The sequence below is a fragment of the Xenopus laevis genome, chromosome 3L (assembly GCF_017654675.1).
Source record: "Xenopus laevis strain J_2021 chromosome 3L, Xenopus_laevis_v10.1, whole genome shotgun sequence".
NCBI classification, from domain to species: domain Eukaryota; kingdom Metazoa; phylum Chordata; class Amphibia; order Anura; family Pipidae; genus Xenopus; species Xenopus laevis.
The window spans coordinates 2,428,208-2,438,527 of record NC_054375.1 but is presented as its reverse complement, the minus strand read 5'-3'; the positions used below and the strand labels follow the sequence as shown (position 1 = coordinate 2,438,527).

The following is a 10,320-nucleotide window of genomic DNA, read 5'->3' as shown; positions in this document are numbered from 1 at the left end:
ATTCACTTGTCCCTCTCCAGCACTTGGTTCTGTTGGAGCAGGATTGGCCCCGTACCGACCATGTGTAGGGTTGGAATTAGGGGACCCCGATTCCAGCTAGGGTCCCCCTCCCCATGTGTTTAAATCTAATGTGTTGCTCCAAAAGCCTTTCAATGTACCAGTGTGAGCAGATACACAACCCTGTATGTATAGACACCCTCTTGTTTCTACTTGCACTGGGCCCTCAAGGGCCCCTCTAAGTTCTAGACCCAAATTTAATATTTGTGTGTGTTGTTTCCTCCAGGCCTTATATACAATAATTTATATACAATAATCAGGTGTTATATACAGTAACCAGGCCTTATATACAGTACAACTCACTCATGCCCCTCCTGTCATATTTAAGGAATTCTGAGCAAATGTTGGAGCCTGTGGCCCCACCCTGAGTCCCTGAGGATCCAGTGAAGAGGGAGGGAGAGGTCATTACTGGGGATCAATAGATTATAGAGTGCAGGATAGGACAATGCAGGAGGCCATTTATGCCAAACGGGAACAACCATCCCTGAACAGACGAGCAGTCGGGGACACGTCTTGTCAGCAATGTACAGTTCCGCTTGTACAACGCTTCAGTATATTCCCCCAACATGTCACACAAGCACAAAATGGCACTACGACTCTGTCACAATCACAATAAATCCACAGGACTGTCGTCATTTTTTTAAAAAAATTTATGTTTTTGTTTTTTATATAAAAATATATATCTTTAATTTAATATATGTCTTAAAAATATATACAAAATTTATTTTTTACATTGATATAAAAATGTATATATGACATTAAAATAATATAAAAAATAAATCTATTAATAAAAATTTATTTTAAACTGTATATCTACAAAAGTAACTATATATAAATATGTCCACATCTTGTATAAAAATAATATAAATATATGTACAAAAAAAAAATATATATATATAAAGCCTTCAGAATGGACCCGCACTCCAAAAAATTCTTGTGATCAAAAATTTTATTAAGTATCACTCGTGTATCCAACATTTCAGCCCACATTGGGGCCTTTATCAAGGATATATATAAAACTATACAAATAAAATACATATATGAATATAAATTAAAATCTATAAAATGATACATATTTCGATTTGTAAAACAGAAAGCTGTTGCACTCAAGTTGCTTTGTGATAAAATATAAAAGACATTTTATTTAGATTTTAGATTTTTAGATTACACTTTCAGGGACCAAGTCACAAGACACAGACACAGCCCCCAATCCACCCAATATCTCACCCACTTTAGGTAAGACCCACCCACTTTGGGGGCTGTGAATCTGGTGTGTCCCAGCCGACGAGGACTCATTTCTGTACAAAACATTGCGTTTCTTCTCTGCAGTTGGGCATTTTTCTAAATCCAAGGAGAATGAGTTCTGCCCATTGGGATCAGTCCCTTCCTTTATTGTCCCCTAGTCTTGCTATAGCTCAGCGCCTCTGATACAATTTCCTTGGGATGCCTTTTTTCTTCATCTTCGTCAACTTGGAAAATGCTTCATCTAGAGTCTCCTCGTCTGAGCTGTCACTTGATGGGGATTGCTCCTGGTACTCATAGTCGGCATCACTGCAAGTACAAAGGGTTAAATGTCAGCTGAGAGCCCTCCCCAAACATACCCTGACTGCAAAATACTAAAAGTTCATGCTAATTTCCTCTTTAACCTATTTATAACCAATGAGCAGCCACACTTGCAAAATAAGAAGAGTTCTGCAATATCTAATGGGGCTTCCTTTCTCTTATTTATGGCTTTCACCCTTTCTGAGGTTCTACAAGCTCTTACCTTAATTCCATGGAGGAGTCCGAGTCCTCATCTTCCTCAGTGTTTTGCACTTTCCTGAACCTCTTACTCCTGCCTCTTTCCTCCAGCCACAGCTCGACCTGCTCCTCATCGCTGGAGTCTCTGAGGATTAGAATAAGGGTTAAATGTTGTAGGAAGGAAGAACGAAGCCTAGTAGAAGGGCAAGATGGTGCCAGTAGGACAAGATGGAGACAGTGGGGCAAGATGGAGATAGTAGGGCAAGATGGAGACAGTAGGACCAGATGGAAACAGTAGGTAAAGATGGAGACAGTAGAACAACATGGAGACAGTAGGGCAAGATGAGACAGTAGGACAAGATGGAGACAGAAGGCAAGATGGAGACTGTAAGAGATAACCTAAAACTTTACTTACCAATAATTATGTAGCCCCGGGATGTGGTAACCAAACACTTGGATGTAAGAATCTTCACTTGTCCTCTTACCATATCCTCAAATGAGGATATTATTTGTTTAAAGAAGTCGCTGAAGAAATTTGAACCTGTTATGGTGACGTTGAAGATAAGAGGAGCTAATGGAGCAAAAAAAAATTATTACCTCTCACTTATAGGCAGCCCCCTCCCTGTCCAATGTGAAAGAGCAATAACCCTCTTACCTGTCACTGTTATATTGCCACTGAGCTGTTCATGTGCCTTCCCTAGCAAAAAGTAGGCTCCGAAATCTGTCACAATGATGAAGATAGAGCCTATCATGGACGGCACAATCCCCAAGAAACCTGTCAACATATTCTTCTCAATTGACGTCATCTTCAGGGAAACTGTAGGAATGAGAGAGACTCATGAGAAAATGGAGGCTGGGACAGACAAAGTGGGTTTCCTAAATGTAACGTAGGTGGCTAATATTGGTTTGTGGTTACTATAAACACTATGGGGTGAGTAAACTAGTGATTAAGTAGTTAAGTGAGTGGTAGTTATAGCGAGTAAGTGGCAGGTACCTTTGTTATTGAGAGCTGGGTAATTATAGTAAGTGGTGGGGCTCGCTAAGCATAGAGGGGTCTGTACTATAGTGAATGAGTGGGGGGTGTTACTGAAAAGAATTGGGACTCACCAGGTGAGACGTAGAGAGATTGCTCCTTCATGTTCAGGGGTAACAGAGAGGGAGCACCAGTCTTCACTCTCAGCTCATTCAGCTTCATAAAGTTCTTAGTGATGTAGAAATTGTCGTGCTTGTCATTGAGCAGGTAATTCCTGCGATATAGCGCCGCCCTGCAGATCAATGAGAAATCCGATTAGAAAGGGTAATTCCTTAAGTAACATTATGGGAGAGAGAGTGGGAAGGGGAGCAGGAATGAAAGCTACAATGCCCACTGTATTATGATTCCCTGCATATATATATATATATATATCCGATACTCACTGGGCCAGTCCAATAATCTCCAGGTAAGGGTCTATACAGGCGTTCACTTAATCCTAATCTGCTCTGCCACGTTGATCACGTTGGTGGCACTGGTGTTGATATCAAAGTCGTGGATGACAGTGATATTAAACAGAAAGTGATCCTTGAACTTGTTAAGGACAGAATCGGCCTCTGTAAGGAAAGTGCAGAGATGGGAATTTTCTATAGAACGAGGACTGGATCCTTAAATCCCACACACAGTGTCCAGACAGACTTCCTTGTTTAGTAACTCATGGCAACCCACCAACCTAATCTGCATCACTCACCTTTGTCCTTCAGTCGACTGACGTGAGTCTGAACAAAGTCTGGGCCCATGCCCGGAACTGTGGGACAGACGAAGTTGGATTCATTAGAATTTGTCATTAATCCAGGAGAAAGAACTAGAGCAGAACATGTCAGATTGGGGTGAGTTGTAACTTACCTCCAGTCAGTGCACACAGGGGCCGAAATGTGTCTATAATGCCGCAGACGAAGCCAAACAACCCGGAATTATCGGTACAAGTCTGCTTGCCCGTATCGAATTTCTGGTAACATTTCTTGCTCGGGTTCCCTAACTCCTCATTGCAGATAGTTCCCATGTTGTACAGGTATGACCACACCGCTCTCAAGTCTCGGCCTAGGAAGGACGGGAGGATTAGAAGGCGAGTTTAGTATCAGTATTGATGCCACGAAAGGTACCACGGAGTAACAAGGTATCACTGACAGGGCACACACAACCCGAGGGTTTCTCTACTCACCTATACGTCTCATGCCCTCCTGTAGGGCAGTAAAGAAGCCTTGTGACCAGTTGGAGACATTTTTAAAGTTACCAGCAATGGACTTGATCTTGTCCAAAGCCCCTGGAAAGAGAGAAACGAGTGTGAGACTCACGTGATTGCACTTTATTTCACATACACTGCCATGGGCAAATAGCACTGATCTGTCCATCTTGGTAGACACCCAAATGTGACTGCAGCCCCTGTCTCCATCCACCCAGATTCTGACCAGATCTGCACCTGTAGGGTCATCTTCAAGTGCACAAATGGTAGATCGGGATATTCCTACTTGCTACACACACCGCTCTTCCGTTCCATAGACCCAATTTTATAGCCTTAAGCTAAAGCCAAACCCGTGGAACTTACCTGCAAATATCTGTGGTAGTGTTAGGAATACAATTACACGAATCTGCTCAAAAAACGCCATGCCGAGAGATAGGAAAACTCCAATAAAGGCGCTGGCGATGATGCAGATGTCCAGGCTGTAGCTCTTCACAAACAGAGTGAAGAAGGCAAATACTATGGCCAAGAACATGCCTAGAACAAATGAGCCGAAGCATCTCAGGAATTCCTTGCACATACTGTTCTTTCTTCTTCTCATTGGAACATTCTTTTGGTTCTCTATATCATTGGATTTGAGTTCAACCTTTATTGTGTGATTGTGTTTTCAATGTGATTGATTGTGATTTCGATGAATCTGGGGGAGGGAAGCAGAACATTGTTAAACCTGTGCAATTCCCAAGACTAATGCACCTTGGGGTTAGACCATTAGTTATGATCACCAGGACACAGTGCCATCTAGTTCTTATATCAGTCACCAAAACACACCCCTCAATACACATCTAGATACATTCCTCCATTTACATGTTAGACTTACAGGTCTGCAGTCTTCTAACTAAAACTGGGTTCTGAATGTATTATTAAATGAGTAAAACAATACATTCCTAACTCATATACTTTTATTATTCTCCAAAACCCATTTCTAAATATAATCCCTCGGCAAACCTTTCTTTCCCCGTAACAGCCAGGTCAGACTTGCAGGCATATAGTTTCCCAGCAAAAATCGCATTCTTTTTCTCAATATATTATATGAAAAAAATCTATTTCTTATATCAAGTGTTAGTCTGCAGTCTTCTAACTAAAACTGGGTTCTGAATGTATTATTAAAAAAACAATACATTCCCAACATATCTCTGTCCAGTGTCGGACTGGGACACTTACGGCCCACCCAAAAACCTTAGACCAGGGGCCCACCATAAAACCTTAGACCAGAGACCCACTCTCAGTACTAATATTCTTCATCTCCTCAATCAACCTCTATTCTCCTAGTCTGTTTTCTTTACATACTATAATCAATCATTCCATCTATTTAGCATCTTTGTTCTCATAGAAATAGAGAATTGCCATGAAATAGGCCAAAAGTTTAGCAGCATGAGGGGCCACTGACACCTGGGCCCACCCGGAGTTTTCCTGGTATCCCGGTGGGCCAGTCCGACACTGGCTCTGTTAGTGAATCTACCCCTTAGTCTGGTTGGGGTATGGAAGTAATAGTAAAGTTATATAATTATTGTGGAATTATAGAGAAAATGTTTAATGAAACTACATGGTAATGAAGATGTAGTACAAGGCTACATACAGTCAATAAGATTAAAGAACTTACCACATGTTTGTGTGATGATGATGATGGTGATGATGATGGTGATCTTAAAGGAATATTTTTTATTGACAATCACAAGATGATAAGAGACAAGGACAATATGATATATTGGAAGTAGAAGTACACGAAGTTCCTGTCCTTGGGTTTAATCACCTCAAAGAATTATACTTGGGACAACACCTTTACTAACGACTTTACAGTCACCATCTTTGAACAGAGTTTAAGGAACAACAAAGGATTAAGAGACTTTATTTGATGAAATATTACTAAATATTTGGAATGGAATTTAATTGGAAATGGAAGAATGAGATATGATATGTTACCTGTGAATTCTTAGAAGTTGAAATGATTGAATTATTATTATAGTTAGATAGGCAATTAACTTGATTGTGATGGATTAAGAATTCTCCAGCATTGAGTTTTTTTTCAATTCTGCTGGTCAAGAATGAGTTCTTGGTTTTGAAGATGGTTTTAGCCCCTCTTCAAAGCAAAGTAGTTACAATACGGTTATTTGCATATAGGATGAGTTTAGTGATACGTTAAAGTTAATTTGACCCAAAATTAGACCCAAATTTAATATGTGTGTGTGTTGTTTCCTCTCCCCATTCATGTTATGGATTTACTGTAAAATCTTCAGGCAGCAAGAGGCAGATCTACAGATACTGTAACCAGGCCTGATATACAGTCATTTATATACAATAATCAGGTGTTATATTCAGTAACCAGGCCTTATATACAGTACAGTATATTCCACCAACATGTCACACAAGCACAAAATGGCACTAAGATTCTGTCACAATCAAAATAAATCCACAGGACAGTCGTAATTTTTTTAAACAATTTATTTTTTTGCTTTTTATATAAAAACATATATCTTTAATTTAATCTATGTCTTATATGAAATACATTTTTTACATTGATATAAAAATGTATATATGACAAAATATATATAATATAAAAAATAAATATATTAATAAAAATTTATTTTAAACTGTATATCTACAAAAGTAACTATATATAAATATGTCCACATCTTGTATAAAAATAATATAAATATATGTATAAAAAAAAAATATATATATATATATATATATATATATATATATATATATATATATATATATAGAAAACTAGAGGGAATGGTGCACACAAAACCAAATAACATCTGCCCGGGTGCAGGTGAGGAATAATCACATAATACAAAAAATACACCGCACTCCAGGGGCTTGTGAAAATGCAAAAAGATGTGGTTTATTCGACGTTTCGGCTACCAAACCGGAGCCGTCATCAGGAGCCGTCATCATGCTCCTGATGACGGCTCCGGTTTGGTAGCCGAAACGTCGAATAAACCACATCTTTTTGCATTTTCACAAGCCCCTGGAGTGCGGTGTATTTTTTGTATTATATATATATATATATATATATATATATATGACGGCTTGAGTTTGTAAGCCGAAACGTTGAAATAAATCTACCAGCTTTTTTTCACTTATCAAGACCTATGTGTGCGGAAGTTTTTTTGCTTTATAGATAATGAATTTTTTTCCAGCACCTAGGGATCAACATGGCTATCTGAGTGCACCTATCTAGTTATATGTCTATATATATATATATATATATATATATATATATATATATATATAAAGCCTTCAGAATGGACCCGCACAAAGATAAGAATTTCTTACCTGTAAATTGTCTTTTCTTCAGGTCCCCAGGCAGCACACCAAAGAGATAGGCCCTCCTACTAGGGACAGGAAACAACATAAAAACACCCTCCCCCGATACTCCCCTGTGTTAGTTAACAAGATCCACACACACAGAGGTTGCTTTGACAGAATTTAATTAAGAGGAGGGTTAAATGGTGCTGCCTGAGGGGACCTGAAGAAAAGACAATTTACAGGTAAGAAATTCTTATCTTTCTTCAGGTCCCCAGGCAGCACACCAAAGAGATTTTGAAAAGATCAATGGGAGGGAACACAAACTGCCTGTAGTACTTTCTGACCAAAAGCAGCCTCCCTTGAAGAGAATACGTCCAGCTTGTAGTGCTTGGAAAACGTATGCATCGAAGTCCACGTTGCAGCCTTACAAATCTGTTCTGCCGATGCTTCCGTTCTCTGAGCCCAGGTCGTAGCCACTGCTCTGGTCGAATGTGGTTTGATTCTTGCTGGTGGGGACAGATTTCTGGACTCATACGCCAAAACAATAACTTGCTTTAACCACCTTGAAATCGTAGGTTTCGAAGCAGCCAACCCCTTAGACGGGCCTGAGAAATTGAGGAAGAGATTATTCGATTTCCTGAATTGTGCCGATCTAGAAAGGTAATAAATCAAGCATCTTCTGACATCCAACTTGTGAAGCTTACACTCTTTATCCCCCACCGGATGAGGGTAAAAAGACGGTAACACAATCTCCTGAGAGGAATGAAAAACAGAAACCACTTTAGGAACAAAGGAGGGAGGAAGTCTCATCACCACCTTGTCAGGAAATATCTGTAGATAAGGATCTTCAACAGAAAGACTCTGCAATTCCCCCACTCTCCTAGCTGAAGTGAGAGCCACCAAAATCATAGTCTTCAGTGTCAGAAGCTTAATATGAATCGAAGAAATTGGCTCAAATGGATCATCGGACAAAACTGATAGGAGAAGATTGAGATCCCATGGTGGACAAACATCCCTAATAGTAGGTTTCAACCTACTTGTTGCCTTGATGAACTGTTTGACAAGGAGATTCTCACCTAGCGAAATGCTTCTTATTGCCCCTAAAGCTGCCACTTGAACTCTAAGGGTAGCAGGTTTCAGCCCCATATGAAACCCTTCTAGCAGGAACTGAAGTATCTGAGGAACAGAAGCCTTGTAAGGATCAATAGAACGATCTGCACACCAAAAAGAGAATCTTTTCCAAATTCTAGAGTAGATCTTATTAGTTCCAGCCTTTCTACTGTGAACCATAACAGCAATGACCTCGGATGATAGCCCCTGCTGTGTTAGCGACTGCCATTCAGGATCCACGCTGACAGGGCTAGTCTGCTGGGATTCGGATGGTTCACCGGTCCCTGATGAATCAGAGTTCTGCTGGAGCCCAACAAAACAGGATCTTCCTCCGCTAATTCCAGCAGAAGAGAAAACCAAGCCCTCCTGGGCCAATATGGAACTACCAGAATGACTCTGGCTCTGTCCAGCTTGATCTTCTTCAGAACCCTGGTGATCATCGGAAGAGGAGGAAATATGTACCCCAGACTGCCTCTCCAACATTGAAGCATAGCATCCACCGCTGCTGGCCTGTCTTGTGGAAACTGGGAATAAAATCTCTCCAACTTGGCATTTTCTCTTGTAGCCATGAGATCTGTGGTTGGACGGCCCCACCGTTGACTCAACATTTGAAATATTGACTGACTTAGAGACCATTCCCCTGGCAACACCAGCCTGCGGCTCAGAAAATCTGCCCTGATGTTGTCTGAGCCTCTTATGTACCGTATATACTCGCGTATAAGCCGAGTTTTTCAGCACCCAAAATGTGCTGAAAACTCAACCTCGGCTTATACGCGGGTCATACCGTAGATACGCTCCTTCCGCGGCCCCAGCAGGACTGTCTGTGACTGACTGTCACGATCGCCGCCCGGAGCAGGTCCAGGAGCTCCGGGCGGCGCGTCCTTCCCTGCCGGCGTTCGCTCCCAAAATGGCGGCGCCCATGGCCGCCACGTGGGTAGCGGCGCCGGCCGCTACCCACGTGGCGGCCATGGGCGCCGCCATTTTGGGAGCGAACGCCGGCAGGAAGGACGCGCCGCCCGGAGCTCCTGGACCTGCTCCGGGCGGCGATCGTGACAGTCAGTCACAGACAGTCCTGCTGGGGCCGCGGAAGGAGCGTATAGCCGAGAAGGAATAAGAGGGAACATTAGGTGGGCCCCCAGGGCCTCGTCAGCCCAGATCCACTCCTGCGGCTGGCAGAGCTGCTTCTTGCCTTCACTCCTTCCTGACCTCCCCCACTCAATAGCAGCTGTAATACACATGAAGAAGGTAAGCACTGGGGGAGAAGGGGGGACAGAGGGGAATTTGTGGCTGGGGGCCCCGTGCGGGTGGTGGGGAGGTAGTGTGCAGCCTCTGATTCCATAGTTTTCTGTTCCATAGTTTTTGTTACTCCTTTTTCTCAAAATTGTCTACAAACTTCTCAATATGATTTTATCTGTTAAATCATTTCTTTTAAATGTAAAAATGAGCTGACTTTTATGTCTCGATATTCACATTTTGAAATCTGACATGGGGCCCCTAGGCTTATACACGAGTCAATACATTTTTCCAGTTTTCTTAGGTAAATTAGGTACCTCGGCTTATACACGGGTCGGCTTATACACGAGTATATACGGTATACTGCTTGCAGCGTCTGGAGATGCGTCTCTCTGCCCAAAAAAGAATCTTGAGAGCCAATTCCAGCAAGCTCTGACTGTGAGTACCTCCTTGTCTGTTCAGATGAGACACTACAGTAGTGTTGTCTGTTCTGATCTTTACTGACCAGCCTCTGGTTAAGTGTGCCGACGCTTCGAGAGCTCTCCAAACAGCCAGGAGCTCCCGGTGGTTGGAAGAGAGAGATGCTTCCTGAGGAGACCACATGCCTTGCCAGACATTCTGCTCCAGAGTCGCTCCCCACCCTTGCCTGCTGGCA

The 10,320-nt window shown here is 41.9% G+C and overlaps 1 pseudogene; it reads right to left on the bottom strand.

Annotated features, from left to right (window-relative positions):
* Nucleotides 1-1,171: 1,171 nt before the first annotated feature.
* Nucleotides 1,172-6,965, bottom strand: LOC121401122 (annotated as a pseudogene).
* Between the last annotated feature and the right edge of the window lie 3,355 nt (nt 6,966-10,320).